The following is a 6,016-nucleotide window of genomic DNA, read 5'->3' on the forward strand; positions in this document are numbered from 1 at the left end:
AAGACCCACATCTCACACCAGACACAAATATGAGCTCAACATTGTTTAAAGACCTAAATAGAAAAGCCTAGAAATAAAGAACATCAATGGAAACATAGGAACAAACATAGGGACACTGATACATGCTATAAATACACTATCAAACATAACTGAAAACTTCCAAACTAGAGGCAAAATAGATGGCTGCGCCTCCTAAAACTTATACACTCATGTGTATGACAGGATTTTACCCAAAAAAATAAAAGAGAACCCACAGATTGCGAAAAAATGTTTGACAATGACATATGAGTCAAAGGACAATGTTCAAAATTTATACAATTCAATGCCTCAATAAGAAGACAAATAATCCAATTTAAAAATGGGCAGAGCACATGAACAGCCATTTCATCAAAAACATTCAAATAATCAAGCAACACATGAAAAAGTGCTCACAATCATTATCCATTAAAGAGATGCATATGAAAAGAACAACTAGATATCATGTTACTTCAACACTAATAGCAAAGTTTAAATAAATAGAAAATTATAAATTCTGGTAAGCATGTGTCAATACTGGGACCCTCCTATATTACTGATGGGACTGCAAAATGGTTCAATTGCTGTGGAAATCAGTACAGCAATTTCTCAAAATGTTAGAACTAGAACTCATGTATTACCCAGCAATTCCTCTACATGGTGTATATCCTCAAAAATAAAGAGCCATGACATGAATAGATGTAGGCATATCCAATTCGTTTTAGCACTATTCACAATAGTAAAATTATGGAGCCAGCCTAAATGCCCATTAACAGAAGAATAATTAAATCCTTGGTACACACACATGATGGAATATTACTCAATATTGAAGAATAGTAATGAAACCTCAAAACACATCAAATATGAAAGAATCTGAAGGACTTGATTATGCTGAGAGAAATTGGTTAATAATCACAAAAGAACAAATATTGTATGAGACCACTATTGTAAATAGTTAAGAAAAGATTTTCTTGCTAAATAAAACAGTCTATCATGGTTACCAGGGAGTGGGGGTGGGAATTATTCATGAGATAGAAGGTAGACACATGTTAACATGGGTGCCTGGGCAGGAAATATACATCAAGAAGGTGGTTGGTAGAGGAAAGTTGAAGGTAGCAGGCGATAACAGGGCAGAGCGCAAGAGTTAAAGTAAATAGAAGTAAATCCTGTTAACTGATGGTACATGGTGGTGATTGCAAACATTGTAATGAAGCAAAGTATATGATTTGCTGAATGTAAAATTTATGATCTGCTCTGTAAACCTCCATTCAATTCACAATAAAAAGTTTAAAAATAATAATTAAATGACATGTTGCACTAGGCAAATCTGTTGCAAAAGACCTCTTTAAAGTATTCAGGAGCTAAGATATCAATCTGAGGACTAAGGTGCACCTGCCCCAAGCCATGACATTTGCAATAGCTTCATATGCATATGAAAGTTGGAAAATGAATAAGTAAGACCATAGAACAATTGATGCATTTGACTTGTGGTATTGGAAAAGAATGTTGGATAGAGCATGGACTGCCAGAAGAACAAACAAATCTGTTAAAAGAAGTACAACCAGGAGTGATAAATTCCCCACCATACTGGACGCGCCTTGCTGGGAGAGTGCTAGTGACTCTGTGTTCCCAGCGCTGCCCTAGAATAGGGGTTTCTGCACGGTGCGGAGCGAGGCCAGGGGCCCCTGCTCGAGGCCCGCGTCACCATGGCCGCGGTTCCGAGTTGCTGCAGCCGCAAGAGGAGGACCGCAGCGAGCTGAGATCTGTTTCTGTGGACCTGAATGTTGATCCCTGGCTTCAGATTGACATACCTGATGCACTCAGTGAGAGAGATAAGGTTAAATTAACTGTGCATACAAAGACCACATTGCCCACGTTTCAGAGCCCAGAGTTCTCTGTTACACGGCAACATGAAGATTTTGTATGGCTACATGACACTCTTATTGATACACCAGATTATGCTGGATTTATTATTCTGTCTGCCCCTATCAAACATGACTTTGATGGTCCTCTAGAGAAGATGCAGAATCTGGGAGAAGGTGAAGGATCGATGACCAAAGAAGAATTTGCCAAAATGAAGCAAGAACTGGGAGCTGAATACCTCACAGTTTTTAAAAAGACTGTATCTTCCCATGAAGTATTTCTTCAGCGGCTTTCTTCTCACCCTGTTCTCAGTAAAGATCGCAACTTTCATGTTTTCCTGGAATATGATCAGGATCTAAGTGTTAGGCGGAAAAATACCAAAGAGATGTTTGGTGGCTTTTTCAAAATTGTGGTGAAAAGTGCTGACGAAGTTCTTTTTTCTGGAGTGAAGGAGGTAGATGATTTTTTTGAGCAAGAGAAGAACTTTCTCATCAACTATTATAATAAGATCAAGGATTCATGTGCAAAATCTGACAGAATGACCAGATCCCATAAAAATGTTGCAGATGACTACATCCACACTTCAGCTTGCTTACACAGTCTGGCTTTAGAAGAGCCCACGGTCATCAAAAAGTACCTTTTAAAGGTTGCTGAGCTATTTGAGAAACTTAGGAAAGTAGAAACAGAGTCTCATCAGGTGAAGACTTAAAGCTGACAGAGCTCCTCCAATACTACATGCTCAACATACAGGACGCTAAGGATCTCTTATACAGACGCACCAAAGCCCTCATTGACTATGAGAACTCAAACAAAGCTTTGGATAAGGCCCAGTTAAAAAGCAAAGATGTCAAGTTGGCAGAGGCATACCAGCAGGAATGTTGCCAGAAATTTGAACAGCTTTCCGAATCAGCAAAAGAAGAATTGATGAACTTCAAACGGAAGCGAGTGGCAGCATTTAGGAAGAATTTGCTTGAAATGTCTGAATTGGAAATAAAACATGCCAAGAACAATGTCTCCCTTTTGCAAAACTGCATGGACTTGTTCAAGAGCAATTGATCTGCTTTTATTCAGAATGAAGTAAACAAAGAATGTGAAAGCCAGCATCACTCGCACTTAAATCATTAGCCACGGCAAATTTAGTAGTTTTTTACTTTAGTTTAAAATGATGTGAATAAGTACTCTGATTTCTAAAAATCTTAACACTTAACCATGTTGGTTTAAAACATTTTATTGCTTCTTACTTTGACATAACTAATCTTTTCCTTATGCATTTAATAACTCAAGGTGTGCAGAATCTAAATACTGGATTCTCCTATAATTTGTCTTTAGTAATTATGAAAAGGTATTGTATCATGTGCCTTCTAGTATAAAAATTGCCTGGCATATGTTTGCCTTATTATGTCATGTGTCCTCGTACCGACAAAGAGAATATTTTAGGGTAGGGACTGTTAAAACAGCTACTTATTGAGAGGTACCATACATTCCATCCATTCTTTAGAAATCAGGCATATTCCCTCATTTCTCTCTTGGTTTTTAGTCATCTCAAGCGTTTGCACTATAACAAGAGCAAGAAATCTCATTGACCTCTACATACCCTTTGCATGCAACTCCATTTTTGTAGTTGGGATATAAATGCTTCAGGGGAGAGAAGTATATAAACATACATGACCCACTGTGGAAAATGGATTGATGTGCTTAGCAACATGTGAGGGATTTGTGAGCATTTATCTAGTTTTCTGTTTGTTTTTTTGTTTGTTTAATAAAGTATATAATAAAGTACTAAATCATGCTTAAAAAAAAAAAAAAAGAAGTACAACCAGAATGTTCCTTAGAAACCAGGATGGCAAGACTTTGTCTCTCATACTTTGAACACATTATCAGAAGGGACCAGTCCCTGAAGAAGGACATTATTGTTGTTACGTGCCTTCAATACAGTTCCAACCCATAGCAACCCTGTATAGGGTTTCCAAGGAGCAGATAGTGACCTTGAATCACTGACTTTGCAGTTCAAATGACTTTGCAGTCCAGCATATAACTCACAGTGCCACACTAGGACTCTGAAGAAGGGCATTATACTTGGTAAAGTGAAGGGTCAGCAAAATAGAAGAAGACCCAAAAAATATGGATTGTCACAATGGCAGCAGTAATGTTGTTGTTGTTGTTAAGTGCCTTTGAGTTGGTTCCGACCCACAGCAACCCTATATAGGGTTTCTGAGGAGTGGTTGGTGAACTTGAACTGCCAATCTTGTGGTTCAAAGCAACTTTGCAATCCATCACATTAACCAACAGTGCCACACCAGGATTCCAGCATTATAGTTTCAAGCATATCAAATGTGGGGATGTCACAGGACCAGACAGAGTTTTGTTCTGTTGTGTTTAAGGTCTCTTAAATCAGAACAAACTCAATGACACCTAACAACAATCCCTTAAAAATAACTTACTCTCCACTTCAATGTAATACAAAATCAGAACCCATTCTGTCAGTCTTCCCTGGTAAACTAGTCTGGAAAACATGCTTATTGTTCTTAGGAAAACCCTCAAACTCCACTCAAATCTCCATCTAATCCCTGTTGTTTTCTCCAACATCATAATCAAAACTCTATATTCCTTCTCACAGGATCATCATCAATCTTTCCACCAATGACTCTTTCTTCTCTAACTATGAAGACTTTGGTTCCATCTATCCAGTCATCTGCCTGCTCTGTAGAATCACTAAGTCTATCATTCTTTAAAAGCACTGTTGTTGTTGTTGTATGCCGTGGAGTCAGTTCCGACTCATAGCGACCCTACACAGGGTTTCCGAGACTATTAATCTTTATGGGAGCAGAACGCCTCATCTTTCTCCCGTGGAGCAGCTGGTAGTTTCGAACTGCTGACCTTGCAGTTCGCAGCCCGATTCGTAACCACTACGCTACCAGAGCACTAAGCTTCTGGAAAAAGTAATCTGCGTTCCACTTCTGTGTCCTCATCACCAATTCACTTCTTAGCACCTCACAAACTGACATTTATTCCAAACATTTGGTTAAAGCTGCTGCTCTGATGTCACTGGTGACCTTTTTTATGATTGCCAAATCCCATTGTCTTTTCTAACATCTCAATCTCTTTGATCTCTCTGCAACTTTGATAATGTAGACTGCTATCTGTCAATTCCATATCAATTTTTTCCCTCATTCTAATACTCCTTCTTTGGCTCATGCACTAATTCCACTTAATGTATATAAATATTTTAGAAATATTTTTTGAATTCCAATCATGCTTTAGAAAAAGTCTGATTCATCCTGTTAAAGAATTTTCTCCTTTTCTACCCTACCTAGAATGGACTTCCCCATGCTTCAATGCAATTGTTTTCGAAAGTTCAATCCTTGATATTCAATTTGCTTTTCATGGTCTTTCTCATAACAATACATTAACTACTGATGATCTCAAATAGTACCTCAGTATAAATATTATCCAAACCCTTTATTCCAGTCTTTTTTTTTTTTTTTTTCATCAGTTCCACTAAACTAAAATTTTGACACATTTCTGGTAAGATGGCAGATTAAGCAGATGTACTACATGGACCTTTTAAAACAAAGATACAAGAGGTTTAATAAAATAGAGACGGTTTAAAATCCTGGAATCCTGAACTTCAAAAGACAGGTTAGAGAAGTGGATTGTGTGTTTGCTGAGTGGAGAAACTGATCAGACATTGAGAAAGGGAGGCTCACTGGAGAATGGCAAGCCAAAAGCAGGGTGATCATCTTGAGTCTTTCTGAGTAGCTTTCGCAACAGAAGGTGGCCTAGCAGAGCAGAATCCCACTAGTGACTGGAAGGGTGCAATTCCTTCTTTTTCCCCATGCTCCTCTGGTGACCAGAAGTGTGGCCAGCTCCCATCCTTATCTACCCCAGCACAGTACCTGCTCCAGGAATTCAGTGCCATCAGGATGGAAACAACACCAGTGTGCAGAGGGAGATGGCTGCTTTGCTGTACCGTTTTGGTGGATGGATACAAGTGGGCTTAGTTTAGGAACTACAGAACTCACAGAGTCACCAGATTAGCATTTAACCTGTCACTCTGCCCTCAGATGCCAGTGGTCCTAACAGACTCTGAAACTAGCTCCAAGAACTACATTTGGATTGAGTGTCCTGAACACAGATA

General features: G+C 38.6%; 1 pseudogene; it reads left to right on the plus strand.

The window, feature by feature from the left end:
• Positions 1 to 2,934, plus strand: part of LOC102825181 — a 9,840-nt pseudogene extending 6,906 nt beyond the window's left edge.
• The last annotated feature ends 3,082 nt before the right edge of the window (positions 2,935 to 6,016 follow it).

The sequence above is a fragment of the Chrysochloris asiatica genome, unplaced genomic scaffold (genome assembly GCF_000296735.1).
Source record: "Chrysochloris asiatica unplaced genomic scaffold, ChrAsi1.0 scaffold00027, whole genome shotgun sequence".
NCBI lineage: Eukaryota > Metazoa > Chordata > Mammalia > Afrosoricida > Chrysochloridae > Chrysochloris > Chrysochloris asiatica.